We start from the raw sequence: 18,513 nt of genomic DNA on the forward strand, positions 1-18,513 counted from the left end.
GATCTCAGGCTATAACAATTTTTAAAGAAAAGCTGAGCTCCCCAAACCACTTAATTCCTTCCGATTTTTTTTAATGTTTTGATGTTAAACAACTTCACTATGACATCAAAGACAATGTTTAAAGAAGTCATTCCGACCCATAATCCTTTCCACCAGAAATATTCCTCATAATTCTCTGTGTCCTCTGAAACTTTTTATTCACAGATCTGTACTCGTACTGTACATACATATGTATGTATTTCATTAAAAGGAATTACCTCTAGTGTAGAAGTTCCCTAAATAGTCCTTTTTTTTTCCTTCAAAACAAAACAAAACAAAAAACAAAAAACAGGGGCGCCTGGATACCTCGGTTGGTTAAGCATCTGCCTTTGGCTCAGATCATCATCTCAGGGTCCTAGGATCAAGCCCCACATTGGACTCCCTGCTCCTCCCTCTCCCCGCTGCTCGTGCTTTCTCTTGCTCTTTCTCTCTCTCTTTCAAATAAATAACATCTTAGAAACAACAACAACAAAAACAAGTCACTGGCATGATAAACACCACAAAGCACAACCCAGGGACAGATTAAGGCACTTGGACATTCTGGGTCTGAGACATTCAGGGCAACATCTTCTGGCCTGCTTCCTTCAGCAATTACCCTGATACCTCCCACATCCCAGTTCACAGGGAAGACACAAAGGAAAACAGGTGTTTCACCTATTTCACTTGGCGTAGCACACGACTCTCAAAGTTTGCAATGATTGCTGAAGAGCTGGAGTCAATATTTCTCTGCCAGTGGAAAAAAAAAAAAATCTCCAATAGTCTGACACAGAGGTTCTCATCACTCCGGCCGATTTAACCGGAGTTCGTGGCAGAGGGAGGAACCTTTTTCTTTTTTTTTTTAATCCTGCTGCTGGGTCCCAACCCTGTACAATCAAACAGTCTCTAAGGATGACACTCTGGCACCACCGCAGTTTTCTGGCTCCCCAGGTGACTTAATGTATGAGCAGGACCAGCTAGAAAAATTCATTAGTCAAAAGAAGCCCATGGGAAATCTTATCTGGAAGTGAAGAACTCCTCGTAATTAAATAAAATAGCAGATGAAAAAGTACCTAACAGTGCCTGTGACCCAGAGGATGCTTAATAAATGTTAATTAAGCACCAAAAAATAACTGAAATAATTACTCTTTCTCCTCAGTGAATTCACCTTATAACTTGATTGGCTTGTTTATCACTTGCTGTTTTTTCTTAGCCATGATTCATTCTATCCCTGGTAATAAAATCATAAACTCATACCCATAATCCTGTTCAATTACAAGAGCTCTGTAATATTTCTAACAACCCTTAATCACTTATTTAATAAAACTTTCCCTCGAAACAGTGGCTAATATAAACCAAATGCTCGACGAATGTTAGCTATTTAGCATAATTATTATTATTCAGAATTCATGATAATTCTAAAGCAAGCCGAAATGCCTTTTATGGTATTCAGGGGACTTAACAATAATGTGAAAGAATATTTGGATGATATTTTACAAAAACTTATGAAAACTTTTGAGCAAATCAATGCTTTCTGTGATTTTGTGAATAAATAAATAAATAAATAAATAAATAAATAAATAAATAAATGTGATCATTGCACAGGTAGCTAGCTGGCTTATCCGCCCAGAAAAAGCTACGTGAGGGCTCAGCAGTTTCCATAGTTACTTGGAAATGCTAACACTGCAATTAGTTATAAATGGTCTCTCAATCCAACTTGCCTGACACTGGCTCCTGAGTGAGGAAGAGGATTCACAAAGTCACATTACCCCTCAGTCCTGAGAACCCCCAAATCTGTTTTTAAAAAGAAATGAAATTGCTCAATCCAAACAAGGAGTGCTTATTAGGAAAACTTCCAAAGCTCCAGCTTGCCTGGGCTCTGGGATGCCAGTCCTCATCTTGTGCTCGTTGTGCAGAGCACAGGAGACCTCGGCAGCTATGCTGGAGGATTTGCTGTGCCCCGTCCAGGATTCACACTGGTCAGCATCCCCTCCTGTCGCCTACACCTGAGCTCCTCACCGCATGCTGCCTCCCTCTGCCCCCCACCTCCAAACGTCTGCTATGTCAAGTTTTCAACCAGCTGGACTGAAAACACATATCCAAAAAGAATCATGATGTGCATTTCTTTATATGTTGGGTATCCCCCCCTCAATTCACACACTGGAATCCTAATATCCCATGTGACAGTATCAGGAGGTGGGGCCTTAGGGCGTCTGGGTGGCTCAGTAGGTTAAACATCTGCCTTCATCTCAGATCATGATCCTGTGGTACTGGGATCGAGTCCCCAGCATCCTGCTTCCTGCTCAGCGGGGAGCCTGCTTCTCCCTCTTCTCCCTCTCCATCTGCTGCTCCCCCTGCTTGTGCTCTCTGTGTCTCAAATAAATAAGCAAAATTTTTTTAAAATATTTTTTTATTTATTTATGACAGTCACACACACAGAGAGAGAGAGAGGCAGAGACACAGGCAGAGGGAGAAGCAGGCTCCATGCACCGGGAGCCTGACATGGGATTCGATCCCGGGTCTCCAGGATCGCACCCTGGGCCAAAGGCAGGCGCCAAACCGCTGCGCCACCCAGGGATCCCAAATAAGCAAAATATTAAAAAAAAAAAAAAAAAAGGAGGCAGGGCTCTTGGGAAGTGCTTAGGTCATAAAGGGGGATGGGGCTCGTGGCCTTATAAGAGAGGCCCCAGAGACCCCGCCCCCTCACCCCTCCTACTGTGTGAGGATACAGGGAGAAGCCCAGGACCCAGAGGAGGGCCCTCACCTGATTATGGCAGTACCCTGATCTCGGGCTTCCGGCCTCCATGCAGTGAGGAATAAACCAGTTATTTATAAGCAACTCGGTCTGTGGCATTTTGTTATAGCAGCCCTAAGACAAGGTCGAAAGTGATCATACAAGGGCCTTTGGCTCTGATGGCTTGGCTTCTCAGGATAAGAATACAGCCCTGACTGTCACAGGCCAGCAAGCTTCAGAGGGGCAAGAGAGATGAAGAGGGTGATAGAGATCCTGGAAGACCTCACATTCAGGGGAGCGAGCACGCTTGGCTCCTGCAACACTGCCTGACAAGGGCTCTAACAGTGGAAGCCACGGGGTGACCATGAGACACAAGGACGGGGTCACAGAGGCAGCCCCGGACACCTGGCCTGAATGAGAATCAGAAACAAGGAGGTAACGGTTGGGGACACCAGTGTCAAGAGAAGTACTGCAGTTCACGTCAATCATTCCCTCAAGTGTACCACCTGAACTTGATGCCTCGTCCTACACCCCCTCTATGACCACCCAACGTTTGGCTCTTTCATTGAAATCATAAGCACCTTGAGGGTGATGGGCATCTTGTGTAGTAGAAGTATTCACTTTAGTTTCTTTTTTTAAAAAAGAATGTATTTATTTATTCATGAGAGACATAGGCAGAGGGAGAAGCAGACTCCCGGCGGGGAACCTGATGCGGGACTCAATCCCAGGACCCCAGGATCATGCCCTGAGCTAAAGGCAGATGCTCAGCCACTGAGCCACCCAGGTACCCCTATTCACTTTAGTTTCTATACTATTAAGTGTATATAACACTTGAGAGAACCAGGCATTCCTATCACCTGAACATTAAAACTTCTGTAAGTCACCGGAGTCGGCCCAGCACTGAATTACTAGTGAGTGGGTTGTGGGAAAGGCCTTGTGCAAGTGATTCCAGCTTGTCTTGGCTGATTTGTTTTTGTTGTTGGAAAAACTGCAATATCTGGGATTCCCACTGTCACAGGGCTGCAGGGGATCCCTAGAGAACATGCTCCCGGACTCACATGACAGTGGATGCCACCTCCTGCAGGACCATTCCAGAACTGTGAAGCGTCAAAGATGCAAGCTGGACATGAATGCATTTGGAGGAGCCCTCCGCCATGCTGGAGTTTCTAAACTGTTCCTCGATCCATTCAGAATATATCCCTTCCTATTAACCAGGTTCTCCATGGCTCTGTCAATCTGTATTATTATTATTACTTGCCAACGATGCAGTCCAGAAAGGCAGCTAACGTACTGGGGAGAAACGTCGCTTGAAACACATTCTCAGGTGTTTAATTTCCTCATCATAACTAGCACTAATTAGCTATGGAAATCTTACATGACAACAGCACCACTATCTTCAGCAGTATTGCTCTTACTTGCAAAACCAGACATATGCCTTATCCCCCAAAATGAACTTCAAATATTAAAGATAAGGTTCTACATATTTCAATATACATCAACTTTCTACAATCCTAATACCACAGAACATACAAAATACTCCTGACTTCCAATGCACATTCACCACCCTGATGGGAAACCCACACATTATTTTAGGATTCTTTTGAGATAGCATAATGGATTCTAGGGTCCACAAGTTTACAAAATTTCTCTGGCTTGGGGAGGGGGGACGCCTGGGTAGCTCAGTCAGTTAAGCATCTGACTCTTGATCTTGGCTCAAGGGTCATGAATCCAAGCCCTGTGTTGGACTCCACGCTGGGCGTGGAGCCTACTTTAAAAAAAAAAAAATTCTCGGGATGCCTGGGTGGCTCAGCGGTTGAGCGTCTGCCTTCCACCCAGGGCGCGATCCTGGAGTCCCGGGATCGAGTCCCACACTGGGCTCCCCGCAGGGAGCCTGCTTCTCCCTCTGCCTCTCGTTCTGTGTGTCTCTCATGAATAAGTAAATAAATAAAAATCTTTAAAAAAAAATTATCTGACTTGGATTTTTCCACCCAAAAAAGTAGCCCAGCTTCATTTCACATACTGCCCCCCTGGAGGAATACAGGCTCCTAGAGCTTCTTTCACATACTGCCCCCTGAGGTCTTCTTTGTGGAAGGACCCTGAGATGCCACCTTCCTCCCAGCCCCCGGCCTGGGATCTGGGGAGATATCACTATCACCGTGGGCAGTTCTCTGTCAAAGATCATGCTCAGCAACACGACCTATTAACTACCATTTCCCTTTGCATCCCTTCTCTCCTAGAGCTACAGACCATTTTCAGGATCATATTCTGCAAACAGGATGGAATCCAAACATGGCTTCTACACTTTCCCTCATCATTTCTCCCAGCTTAAGATGCATCCATGTCGGGATGCCTGGGTGGCTAAGTCGCTAAGCATCTGCCTTCGGCTCAGGTCTCGGGTGTGATCCCAGGGACCTGGAATTGAGCCCCATGAGCCCCAAGAGGGCAGGCTCTCTGCTCAGCAGGGAGCCTGCCTCTCCTCCTCCCTCTGCCCCTCCCCCTGCTTATGCATGCTCACTCTCTCTCTCTCAAATAAATGAAATCCTTTTTTATGAAAAGATGCATCCATGTCTTAACATTTCTCCATACTGCCATGATCCATCACTCATACTTAAAAGTGTTCTTAACAAAACTGTAGTACTTACAATTCTCTGTCCAAGTGATGAATTTGGACAAATCTCTAACCTTGAGAAATCTCCAATATTTTAGGGGAAGGGGAGAGAGACTACATAGGGTGCTCAGAACGTTGGTAAATGTTCAAAACAAATATTTGGAGTCTTAACCAATCATCTCTTTAATAACCTTAATTATCCCTGTACATTGTATCATTAAGTGGTCGTCGTTCTTTCTCAAGAAGTGCACCCGGTATGGCATTAATTTAAGAAACAGAGCGTGAAGGCAGGAAGGAAGAGGAGCAGGAAAAGCAGAAGGAAGGAAAAGAACTGTTCTATACCAAATGACCACTGCGTGCCAGACTTAATAGCATCTCAGTTAAACCTGAACCCTTCAGGCTAGCTCTGGCCCAATCATTATCAAAGCAGAGAAAAGAGGAGCCGATCACCAATGGAAGGGCAAGATAAAGGTCATGTGCCCCAAATAGCAGATTATCAAACATATTCACTGTGTAAGGATATGTCGCCTTTAAAGACATATCACTATCTACTTGAAAAAGTGACATTGGCAGAGGCGCAGAGTATGATTTCTGTGTATCTGGTGCAACCCCGATTCTATAGGTGAGACAACGTGAAAGCTGGAGGGAAGGCAGTAGGATCAGAGCAGAGTCACGCGTGAGTTTTCCCACTGCTCACTGCACAGGGATGGTCACTTAGCTTCCTCCCATTTCCAGACTCTTTCATCTGGTTAACTGCCTCCCAGGTGTGTGTTCTCTCTCTCTCTCTCTCTCTCTCTCTCTGTCTGTTGAGGTATACCCATTGATAGAGCCTTCAATTCAGATAGGGACCCCTGCTGGGTATACCTTACCCCAAGGCTCCCCTTTTCCAGAGCACTCCTCTCACTATACCTGAATGATGCCATCACCTATTCCGCTAGCTCCCTTCTGAGCTTTTCGTGACTCTCTGCCAAACTCTGCGTCCTGGACCCGGACACAGCAGTGACACCTACATGGAAATGGTGTCATGAACACCCCAAGCCATCCCAGTTTACCAGGAAATTTCCCAGCTTTTACAAGGAAAGTCCCGAGTCCCGGGAAACCCCTCTGTTCCAAGCAAAGCAGGTCGGCTGGTCACTCTAGCAGTGGATACCAACAGGGTCAGAGAACCTGCTCACAATTTCCTCCCTCTAGCCATGCCCAGCTGTACAGCCGGGCCCCGAGCCCTCTCTGTGCCATGTGGTCAGTGGCGCTCATTACTGTCCAACAGAACTGTCTGCAATGACGCAGGTGCTCTGCACCTGCAATGTCCAGTAAGGCGGCACCAGCCACAGGTGGCTATGAGCACCTGCACTCTGGCCAGTGTAAGTGAGGAACCGAGGAAGTGGCTGGCCCATTAAACTTCAAGAAACAGGCTTTCTTTAGAAGCAGCTAAATCAAGTTTATGTAAAAAATACTATGAAGAATTTGATTCTGATCCCCAAAAGTGAACGAAGAGGAATCATTTCAAGCAGGTCTTCAAAATACCTGTCAGGTTTAAAATCAGATTCTAAACTGCCACAGCTGTCCCACAGGGCTCGCCATGATTTGCTTTCTGTCCGAGGCCTGTCGTAGCGCTGTACCTCCATCAGGAGGTACCACAGGGCAGGGGGCACGGAGCGACTGGAAGATAGTGTGCCAGTCACTGGGGCATGGGCGATGCCAGGTGCAGGAATCCAGCCTGGTCACAGAACAGGGAGGAAGCAGCACAGAGGAAGCAGGCACTGCCAGGCCGAGCAGGGACAGAGAAGGGCGACATGGAGCAGAGCAGGTGCAGGGGATCACCCTAGAGCTCGTCCTTCCCAGCACGGAGTCCCCTGCACATCTGTTCCTGCTCCCTCCCACGGGGATCCACTTGCTACAGCCCTAGGATCCTCTGGTGGATCCTCTCTGGAGCCTCTCCAGGGCAGGAAGGGGCGGAGGGTCCCCAGAGGGGCAAGCTGCAAATCAGCATCACCTTGGGAGCTTTTCAAAAACAGTGTTCCCCAGGACTGGGAATTGGTGTTTGCAAAAAGCTCTCAGGTGACTGCTGCACAGCTGGGGACTTGGTATTTTTCATCTGAATGCTTCGGAAGGAAGGAAGGGGATTCTTAGGAGCGGCCAAGAGGAGAAGGATCACCAGCAGAGAGAAGCCCTATCTGTGGCTTTGGGAAGAAGTCCCCTTCTAAAGGGTTAATTCCCTCCGTTGCAGGGACAGCAGTGAGAAGGCCACAGGGCCTTGAAGCCAGAGCTGGGGCATAAGCCACCCCCACCCCCTCCCCCCAACTTGGATGGAACCACCTTCTGGTTCCCCAGTACCAAATCTGTCTCAGATGCAGCATTAATGGGGGTGTGGTGGGCAGTGTCCTCCTTCCCCTTGAGTCCCAGAGTCCCCCAGGGCAGAAGCCCTGTACCTCTCTCTGAAGTCCTTGTACCTCTCCGGTCCTGGTGTCCCGGGACTGGTGCTGGCACTAAGGAAGCCCGCAATAAATGCTATTATTGTGGTTCTTACCCTCATTTCACTGAAAAGGAAACCAGCTCCTAGCGATGGTATGACTCACACAAGGCCCCATGACGCTGGGGGCAGGGCCGGGACAGGAACTCTGGGCTCCTGGGTTCTTTCTCTTCCTGATACCCCTAGGCTGCTGCCCAGAGCTCCCCCACCCTAGCTGCACACACACCATTTTTTCTCCATCTTCTGACCAATATTCAGGCTCTGCCACTCAAGATAAATTCTCACTTTAGTATTCTAGGGACCCCACCTATCCTCCAAGAGTCTGGGGGTTCTCTTAAGAGCTCCCTTTGAGCACCACCAAAGGGGGGCATTTTGGGCACAACTCCGGACTCTGACTCACCTGTGCTGCCACTTAGTAGCTGGGTGATCCTGGACATGGTTCTTAACCTCTCTAGGCTCAGCTTCCTCAGCTATAAAACGGGAATAGTAATATTTACCACTGAATCTGGTGGTGAGGATTATTAGCTGAAATCAAGCAAAGGGACCAGATGGGCACCGCGACCAGCCAGCAGGATGCACCAACAGGTGGCAGGGATTGTTCAGATGGCAGGTCCTACACCTCTCATCACCTGCTCTGTGCTCCAGATGCTGGCCCAGAAGAGCTTCCCAAGTGTGTACCCTCCTGCCTTATTTCCCCTTTCTCTTCCCACGGGCCACCCTGGGCCAGCGGACCCCCCCCCCCCGCTGCCCCCCCTCCTGACCCATCCTCTCGGGTGCCTGGACCACCCTGGAGGACCAGATGACCGCTGAGGTGGCTGTTGACACCAGAGCCATCCCCACCCCACCCTGCCGGAGCCCCCAGAAATAAGCAAGAAGTAGCTTTTTTCTATTCCTCATTCCAGACTTCCTTAATTAAAATAAAATATTTGCACACTCTCCAAGGCCTATAAACCTGAACTGCTTGCAGGAAAGAAAGAAAAAAAGGTGCAAAGAGAGTAGCGTGGGCACGGTGGCCAAGTAGAACCTCAGAGGAAAGGGGAGTCGGTCTTGAACAACCACACACGCCAGCCAAGAGCCCGGGGTGAGCAGGGGAAAACCACCATTTCCAGAACAATCACCCCTGCTCTTTTCAATCGACCTCCACAAAAATCAATGGCACATTCACTCTGAGAAAGGCCCACGGAGAATCATCTGAGGGTGTTGAGTGTGAGCAAGAGTTGGGGGAGGGATAGAAGTGAGGAACATTCTACTCCAGCCACCAGCCACCCGCCACCCCAGAAAGCTCTCACACCAGCAGCAAGTGTGCAGCTGCTTCACACCAGCATGTGGGTATCAGTTGTGAAAATATGAAATACTTGAGGAGGATGGGAAGTGGTTGCTGTCCAGAGTCCTCACCTTCAGTGACCCTCTGCCCCCAGCGCTCCCAGACCCACCCACCCACCCCAAGACCCAGCAAGGAAAGGATGAACATCAGGAGGTGTAGGGCAGCCCGGGTGGCTCAGCGGTTTAGCGCCTGCCTTTGGCCCAGGGCCTGATCCTGGAGACCTGGGATCGAGTCCCACATCGGGCTCCCGGTGCATGGAGCCTGCTTCTCCCTCCTGTGTCTCTGCCTCTCTCTCTCTATCTCTCATGAATGAATAAATAAAATCTTAAAAAAAAAAAAAAACATCAGGTGGTGTAGAGGCTTCCAGAAATTACTCTGGTGGGTTAAGCATTCTGACCTACATCCCCGGGCACAGGTGAAGCACGTGAAGCATGCACACAAAATTTGGAGGTGATCAGAAAAGGGACAGGGCCGTAATACTAGATTGCTGGAGGGAAGGAGAGGGAACAGAGGAGACTGGTTCACGTGGCAGTGGTACTAAGGCCAGGCTATGGACGCACCGTACCCCTCTCCCTCTAGGCCACTCACTCCATCCAAGTTCGGGTCATCACTTCAACAGAAGCCTTCCTAAGCAGGCAAAAGCAAAGTCGAGGCTGAGCTCCTGGCAATGCACAGCTGACGTCTTTGCCTGCCCAGCCTCCATGCCCCTTCTCGTAATGGCACCCAATTTTCCAACAAGGCATCCCCAATCTTCCCCTCCACACAATCCAGGGGCCAGTATGTTACCTCAGGGAAGGTAATCAAAGCACAGAACCTCCTAGAACCCATGGCTGGCTGCAGAACGGGCATGTGACTAAATGGTCATTAGAGTCCTCTTGAGGTTCAAGAATGGGCATGTGACCCTCGCTGGCTGGTAAGAGCCTTCTCTAGTGGTCGGGCTGCAGACACGTAAAAGGATGCCTTGTTTCCTGCACGGGGTGGTTAACATGGGAAGACATAAGCCTGGGCCCACGCTGCTGGCAGGCTCTTGCCATCTGGAAAGGCAAGACAGCCTAAGAGGAGGAGGAAGGAAAGCGGGACCAAGGAACAGAGACAAAGCCCGGCCCCTGGATTAGCCATGCCTGTTTAGCCACTTGACACAAGAAATTATCTTTTTTAAACCTGAGCTAGCTTGAGTTTGGTTTCTGTCACTTGCAACCCAGTCACCGACAGACACAATCCTCAATGGGTTTACGAGAAGCTGCTGGTTGGTTGCTGCCAGGCCCCGCTTCCCGGCCCGGGTGCCACTTCAGGCCTGACTCAGTGGCTTGTCGATGGCACCAGGAGGCTGGCTCCTGCCCGAGGCCCTCTGCACAGTGTGAGGCCCTCTGCACGGTGCGTACAGAGCAACCCCCTCTTCACTGTGGACCCCAGACCCCCAGATTCTCCCCCCCCCCCCCCCCGGTGCCCCCCCCCCACCTCCCACACTGCCTTTTCTAATGTGCAAATCCTTCACAGGCTCTGCGGTGGCTACAGATTATGATGCAGATTCCTCTCACATGGCTTCCACCACCTGGCTTCACCACCTGGCCGTGGGGATCTGTGCTCTCCCCCACAGGAGTCCCCTGTTCATCCACGGGCGTTTGCACACTCCGCCTGATAGCGAGTGTTCCAGATGGTAGGTGTTGTCACAGTCCCAGTGACACCGGAAGCTGAGGACCAGGCTGACCCTTCATGCTCCTCCTTCATGTAACCTACAGCCCCTCCACTGAGCTCAAAGCCCCCACTCCCCATCGGGAGGGAGGAAGGGTTCAAGGAACCTCCGAAACACAGCCTCTACCCTTTGATGGTTATCCAGGCCCTCCCCCAAGCTCTCTAACACCCACCTAAGACCGAGATGCTCTGAGATAAATAAGCCTTTGTCATGTAAATTAAAGGGGTTTGTTTGTTTCCGCTGAAACCACTGGCCAGCTCGGTAAATTTCATCCAAAGCCACCAGGGGGGAAAAGAATCTCTGGCTAAAACTCCTCTTGACACTGAACATCAACTTACAGCGTTTCTAACTCCCATGTGCCGAGTTGACGTCAAAATAGATTTTAGAGATCTTCTGGTGCAACGTTCCCATTTTACAGAAGTGGAAGCTGGAAATCGGAGAAGTGACAAGATAGCCCGGGGTCACACAGTCAGGGGGCAGAGAAGCCAGGGCCAACACCGGGCTCTCTGCTTCCCCCCTCCCCAACCCAACCAACATTATAGATAACTTTACCTCCGTTTTATTTTATTACGACACTAATTAGTACATGCCCACTGAAAATTATCTAAGCCACATGTATTTTCTGCTCTTTTGCACTAGATCTCCTCTGGAAGTTGGGGGTCTCTGTGTTTCCCGGCACAGCGACTGGAGACTTCCAGCCTTCCTTGGATTCAGCGGGTTTCTCAGCCTCTCCACGCACAACCCCCCAACACTGGTAACACAGACAGTGACAGCAGCTAGTTGTGCAAGGGGCCAAAGTCTCCACTTTCTAATGTGGGGACCGAGCGGTGGTGGCTCTTTGTGAAAATGCCTAATCTCTCCCAGACCCAGCAAGCTGTCATGAGGACGTTCATTCGCGGCTCAGGGTGGTGTCGTGTATGGCTCATTGACCTCTAAAGAAGAAGAACCTTGCAAGGTCACAGTGATTTCAGCAACAGCCTGGAAGGTGAATTTCTGGCTGTTCCTTTTGCTCACTGTGTGGCCTTGGACCAGTCACTTAGCTTCTCTGAGCCTGTTTCTTCATTTTCAAAAATGGCAACAATATCCCCAGTGAAACTGGGGTATTACAATACCCAATCTGCTGACCCAGGTCATCATCCGAGATTTTCTGAGTCTTTCCCCTCCTGCCACCCATCAACCCCTTGGCTGCTCAGGCCTGCCGACACCATCCCATCCACACCCCTTGGGCTCAGGGTCAGAGTTTAAGTGGCTGGTTTCCTGCCGGGGGCCGACCACCCTGGGCTCGGGGTCAGCTCCAACATCCAGCTCTACAGCCGGGTCATCTAGGCATAGGTCTAGAAGCCCCAGGCAGAGTTTCTCCTCAAACTGAAAACCTCTAATGGTCACCGTAAAATTACTCACTTTTTTTCCTCGTAGGATCCAATGGAATGTAAAGCCAGTCACCAAAGTCTCTCTGACCCTTTCCCACATGTAGCAATAGACTATGTAATATGTGCAAGATTCCTTTATTGATCTGTGGCCAAAATTAAGCTTGTGCTCTGTTTATTGTTGCCACTGAGGAACAAAGAGGGGGCTCCCGACCCACCGCACCCAGACTGAGTATCATGCCTTATGTCTGGATCTCACTCCTCATCATGCCCCCCATGGCAGGGCCAGGGCCTCTCACCACCACACTCCTTCTAAACAATCTATCTATAGGCTGAACCTCTGGTCTGTCCCCCAGCCCCCAACCCTGCCCCCCCCCCCCCCAGTAGAGTCTAGACTTGCTCAGACAAGAGAAAAAGCAGAACTTATAAGCAGAAGCTGGAACTGGGGGTAGCGGTGTGCTAATGCTGTAGCTGACCTGCTTGGGGTAAAGAAGAGAAGCTTGGTGACTTAAACCTTCCACTCATGGCGTGAACTTTCTGGCTCTACTGCTTATAGTAAAAGGACCAATATCAGGTCTCACCCAATGCTGAAGCCCCAGATTTTGGCAAATGCTCAAAACAAACCTGGTGATAAGAGAATGTAGGAAGGATCAAGGATCACAGATGGAGAACCCCAACGGACTATTTATTTATTGAGCTGTAGGGTGTATACTGAGGGCAGGGGCGAAAAGAGATGCAGGGAAGCTGCTGGAACTTATCTCTTCAAAGCCCAGAAAAGAGAACAGTTTTTCTTCTCTTCTTTACTTCCTGCTACAGCCAATTACAAGTAGTGGAGACAGTCCCTTGAAAATGTTCTGCGGGTGTGTGCCTATGAACACACGTATGTGCATGTACACGCGCACACACACACTTAGCCCCTTTTGCTACCTACCATCCTTTGAGAATTGAAAGCCAGGTAGAGGGGCACCTGGGTGGCTCAGTGGTTGAGCATCTGCCTTTGACTCAGGGCATGATCCTGTGGTCCTGGGATCGAGTCCCACATCGGGCTCCGTGCATGGAGCCTGCTTCTCCTTCTGCCTGTGTCTCTGCCTCTCTCTCTCTGTGTCTCTTATGAATAAATTTTTTAAAAATCTTAAAAAAAAAAAAAAGCCAGGAAGAGGGGGCCCTCAAAAATTGCTGGTGGGAATTAAAAATGGTGTAGCCGCTTTGGAAAACAATTTGGCAGTTCCTCCAAAAAAAAGCTCAACATAAAACTCCACACAACCCACCAAATCCCACCCCAATGTATCTGCCCAGGAAATAATGAAAACCTATGTCAATACAAAGACTCACACACGAATGCTTAGAGGATCATTACCCAAGAGTCCCAAACCCACAAACAACCCAAACGTCTATCCGCCATGGAACAGAGAAACGAATCCACGTGGAGCAGAGAGACCACGCGCTGTATCTGCACAACGGATTATTATCCCACAATAAAAAGGAACAAAGTACTCATGCACTAGACAGCCCAGATGAACCTCAACAACATTACACTCAGTTACAAAAGCCAGACACAGAAACCACATGTCATATTATTTCACTTATAAGAAATACCCCAAAGGCAAGTTTATAGATGAATTTAGAGAGACAAAAGGTAGATTGGTGGTTACCTGGGGCTGAGCACAGGGAGTAACTGTAAATGGACAGGAAGGATCTTATTGGGTGATGAAAATATCCTGAAACTGTATTACAGTTATGCTTGCACCAGTGGGTAAAGTGTCTTAAACCACTAACTATACATGTGAAATGGGTAGATTCACGATACATAAAATACACCTTGAATTAGTTTCCTGTTACAATGACCACAAATGTAGCAGCTTAGAACAACACAAATTTATTATCTTAGAATTCTGGAAGTCAGGGGACACGTGGGTGGCTCAGTGGTTGAGTGTCTGCCTTTGGCTCAGGTTGTGATCCCTGGGGTCCAGGGATCAAGCCCCACGTCAGGCTCTCTGCACAGAGTCTGCTTCTCCCTCTGCCTGTGTCTCTGCCTCTCTCTATCTCTCAGGAATAAATAAATGAAATCTTAAAAAAAAAAAAAAAAGATTTCTGGAGGTCTAGAATCCAGAACAGGCTTCCCTGGGTTTAAATCAAGGTGTCAGCAGGCCCACAAATCCTCCAGAGCCTCTGGGGGCGAACGTGTTCTCTGGTGGCTGTTGTGTCCCTTGGCCTGTGCCCCGCCCCCATCTTCAAAGCCAACAGTGTGGCATCCTCATATCTCCAATTCTGACCCTGTTTCCATCATTCACCTTGTTCTCTGACCCCAACCTTCCCTCTTATGAGGCCCACTGGATAATGCAGGGTGATTTTCCCAGCTCATGATCTTTAACTGTGTCACGTCTGCGTCACCTATCGCCAGATAAGGTAATATATCCACAGGCTCTGGAGATTAGGGTGTGGATATGATTGGGAGGCCATTATTCTCTCTGCCATATGCCTCAGTAAAGCTGTTATAAAAAAAAAAAAATTGCCAGTGTAGGACACGGCCAGCAAGTAGGGCTCATGCAGGTGACGTGTCTAGAACCCGTGCCACTGAAGAAGCCCCGGGGAGCCCTGTCCCGGGCACCATGAGCAGCATTAAGTGCCCTTATTTTGTCTTCAAAACACAGGAGGGAATAGGGCAAGAGAATATGGGATCCTGACAAGAAGACCTGGACAAATGGTCAAGATCTAGATGAAGGAGGGGTTGAGGGGGCAGGGGAGGAGTGCCTCCTGCATGCCCGCGCACACACACACACACACACACACACACACACACCCTGCCTGCACACCACGATCAAGTCTAAGGAAAAAGAGATGTCTACATGAATCTAAGTCTCCGGGTGTTCCGAAATTTCCATTTCATTGATTATTTTAAAAGAACCCAAATTGAGTCAGTCCCCAGACAATCTCAGATTCCGGCAAGCACCTGAGTCAGTATGTACGGAGCCACCACGCCAGACCATACTCATTGTGGGAGTGGGAAAGACTGGCCCCAACTCTGCTCTGCTCCAGGACCTGCAGGCCTCATGCCCTTCCCTGCTCACACCTCAAGGTAGGCCTGCCCAGGGTCACCCCTCAACACCCCTACAACCTTGTCCCTATCAGGGTTAGGGCGTTCCAGCAGATAGAAATGGTACCTTCCTCCCCACCTCTTCTACTAGAGTGCACTCCCCTAATTCCTGGCACAAGCAGGCAGAGGGTACTCAGTAAACACCTGGAACCATACAAATGGACATACTGTAGATGCGTGTTTTATATATGAATACATGTTATTTATAGTGTATGATGGGTATTCAAAAAACACTTGTTTTCATATACATGTATGTACGTACAGGTGCATGTTTTGTATATACAGACAAGTTCATATGTACAAAAGCACATTTTATACATAGAACATAGATGTTCAAAAAAAAGAACATAGATGTTCAGTAAATGGTTTCACATACACATATACGCCTATGTATGTTCATACGTGTGTACATATACATATATACAAATGGAGGAAGAGGTAAAGAACAAGACATGGTTCAAAGGCAGAGCAAGCTAAGGAGCCAAAATGAAAACTCTAGGAGGATAGACATTATGTCTCTTCAGTTCTCCACTCTATCCCTAAATTTTATTTAGCACAGTGCCTGCCTGGCACTTAGTAGGTGCTCAATAAATACTGGTTGAATGGATAAATGGCCAGCCTAGGTTCATTCAATGAGCATTTACTGAGCAAGTACTTACCAAGTTCCGGGTGTGGGGCAAGACTCTGGGAAGCCAAAGTGAACAAACAAATAGAAGTAGTCTCTACCTTTTGGAGGGGGGCAGTGGGGAGACCTAATAGGCACCCCAGCACCACACACCACATACAAACGAGAGGAGAGCTCTGAAGGGAAGGCACAGGGTCTTGGGATAAAAGGGAAGATCTGATACAAGAAGGTGAAACTGAGGAAGGAGGCACCTGTCCTGCAAAGACTCAGTGACACAGCAAGCAGAGGGAACAGCATGAGCCAAGGCTGGAAAGAGGCCAGTTCTCGGGGGAACGAAAAAAGCTGGGGGATGACCGCAGGCGAGGAAGAGCAGGGGGCCACAGGGAACTCGGGAAGGCAGGGCCCGGGGCCTCAAGACCCTGGGTTCTGTTTAGTTTTTCGGTGACAACAGAAAGCCATTGAGGGTCTTCAGCAAAGGGTCTGATGTACGTTTTCAGTAGGAGCAACTGAAGAACAGAAGAATGATTTAGGGGGTGGGGGGAATGTCCCTCCGGGGGAATGCCAAGCTGTCAAAGAGTGAGAAGAACCCCACTGGCCACCCTTGAACAACACTCAGAAAGCTAACACGTGACTCTGCCATGATTGATTCACTTCATTTTTCCAGACATTTAGTGAGCACCTAGCACCTAGCATGTACCAGGCACTGTGATGAATGCTGGAGACACTGAGGTGAAGGAGACACAGGCCCCTTCCTCCAGGAACCTAAACTCTCTAAAGTCTAAGATCGGCCAGCAGGGCACAGATGAGACAAATTGGCCTCAGACCAGTATTTATGAAAGGGGGGAGAAATTCAGCCCCTGAATTGACACAGTGTCCTTTATTTCCGCTTTTATCATTTATTTATTTATAACCCTGCATCCTTCCAAAAGAGATTTGGGATAACTTGCAACACGAGAAAGGACAGATGAAGAGAACAAACAAGAAGAGAAAATGACAGTGGGAACAGAGCAAATAGACTGAAACAAGGGACCTTAATGGCTGCTGGTGATTAAGCACAAATTTGGCTCTGAGCGCCCTGGCAGTCACAGCAAAGAGATATAAAGGGGAAGGGAGAAGAACCAGCTTTCCCCTCTGGTAGCACAGCTTTTCCTGGCTGTCCCTAAACTCTAAAAATCAAAGATGGGACCTACTGTGGGTGGGGCATGGAGGTGAAGGCAGGAGGGGTGACCTAGGGTAAAGTCACACCTGCTAGTTCATCTTGTCCACCACCGACTCCACATCTTCCCTTACCCCTGGGCTCCTCATCTAGTCCTCCTGGTTGCCAAGCTAGAGACTGATGTGTCTTAATAACTTGGTCTTTCTCACTCCCTCCCCATCACTGACTTCACACATTAGACACAAGTTCTATCTGTTTCATCCCTGGTTTTCTTTTTCTTTTTCTTTTTTTTTTAAGATTTTATTCATTTATTCATGAGACACACACACACACACACACAGAGAGAGAGAGAGAGAGAGAGAGAGAGGCAGAGACACAGGCTCACAGAGAAGCAGGCTCCACGCAGGGAGCCCGACGCGGGACTTGATCCCGGACTCCAGGACCACACCCTGGGCCGAAGGCAGGCGCTAAATCACTGAGCCACCCAGGGATCCCCTCATCCCTGGTTTTCAAATCCATTCCCTTCCTTCACTGTCCAGCATCACTGCCTTGTTGCTGGCTCCCAGGCTCCTCCTCCCAGTGTCCCTGCCTCTAGCCTGGCTCTTTTCCACAATATCCCCAGAGATTTTTCTAGAAATCGTGTCTGGTTGCTTCCCTCTTCTGCTTACAAGACTTTCATGAGTATTCATCCGCCCTGGCCCACTGGGCAGCAGCCATGTGGCTTGGGCAGGGTTGACCATGTCCTCCTTAGAGGCGGCCCTTGGCTGGACCCTTAACCTAGCAGCACAGAGCATTCTCCTGCCCATGGGGTTTGGCTCCAGGCTGCACACATAACCTAAGAATTGGAGAAGAGAAGCAGATGTGAAGGCTGGAACTGCTGAAGCTATGTCAGCACCACGAAGGAGGGCAGGGCTGAGAGAACAGAGGAATGAGCCAGGGCCCAGAGCAAATGCCCCCTAAAGCCTGTGTACCTGGATATTTCAGTTCCACATGCTCACTAAGTTCCTATCCTCACTGACTTGAGTTTACTGTTATCAGCAACCAGATCTACTCTCCATAATCTCAACGTGAAGTACACACTCCTTAGCGTGGTGTGTAATAGAGGTCAGCACACTCCAGCTCATGGGCCAACCGAGGCAAGCCATCTGCTTTTGTCAATAAAGTCTGATGAGAATATAGCCATATGCAGTCACTTATGGATTGTCTACGACTGCCCAGGTGCTCCCGTGGCAGGGTATTCCAGCTGTGATCACGCAGCCCACACTGCCTGCAAATTTACCATCTGGTTCTTTACAGAAAATGTCTGCTGACCCCTGGCCCACAGGTCACCCGCATTCAGCCTTCTGCTTTCCCTTCCAGACTGACCACCCACCACCCCCTGCCTCCCCTCCCCCCCATTGCAAGACCTGTCACCTCCCTGGTTTGGT

General features: G+C 48.9%; 1 protein-coding gene across 7 annotated transcripts in view; it reads right to left on the reverse strand.

Annotated features, from left to right (window-relative positions):
- The window catches only part of CYRIB (CYFIP related Rac1 interactor B), a 147,392-nt gene that overhangs the window by 106,481 nt on the left and 22,398 nt on the right, over positions 1-18,513 (reverse strand). For 2 of the 7 annotated variants that reach the window (XM_072774499.1, XM_072774503.1), the window contains exon 1: positions 7,787-7,857. The exons of 4 other annotated variants lie outside the window; for them this stretch is intronic. The gene's annotated coding sequence lies outside the window, so the exon portion shown is untranslated. Of the gene's footprint in view, positions 1-7,786; positions 7,860-18,513 lie in introns of those variants that run through there. One more of the 7 variants, XM_072774505.1, reaches the window with a different exon arrangement.

This window comes from Canis lupus, chromosome 14 (genome assembly GCF_048164855.1).
Source record: "Canis lupus baileyi chromosome 14, mCanLup2.hap1, whole genome shotgun sequence".
Lineage (NCBI taxonomy): Eukaryota > Metazoa > Chordata > Mammalia > Carnivora > Canidae > Canis > Canis lupus.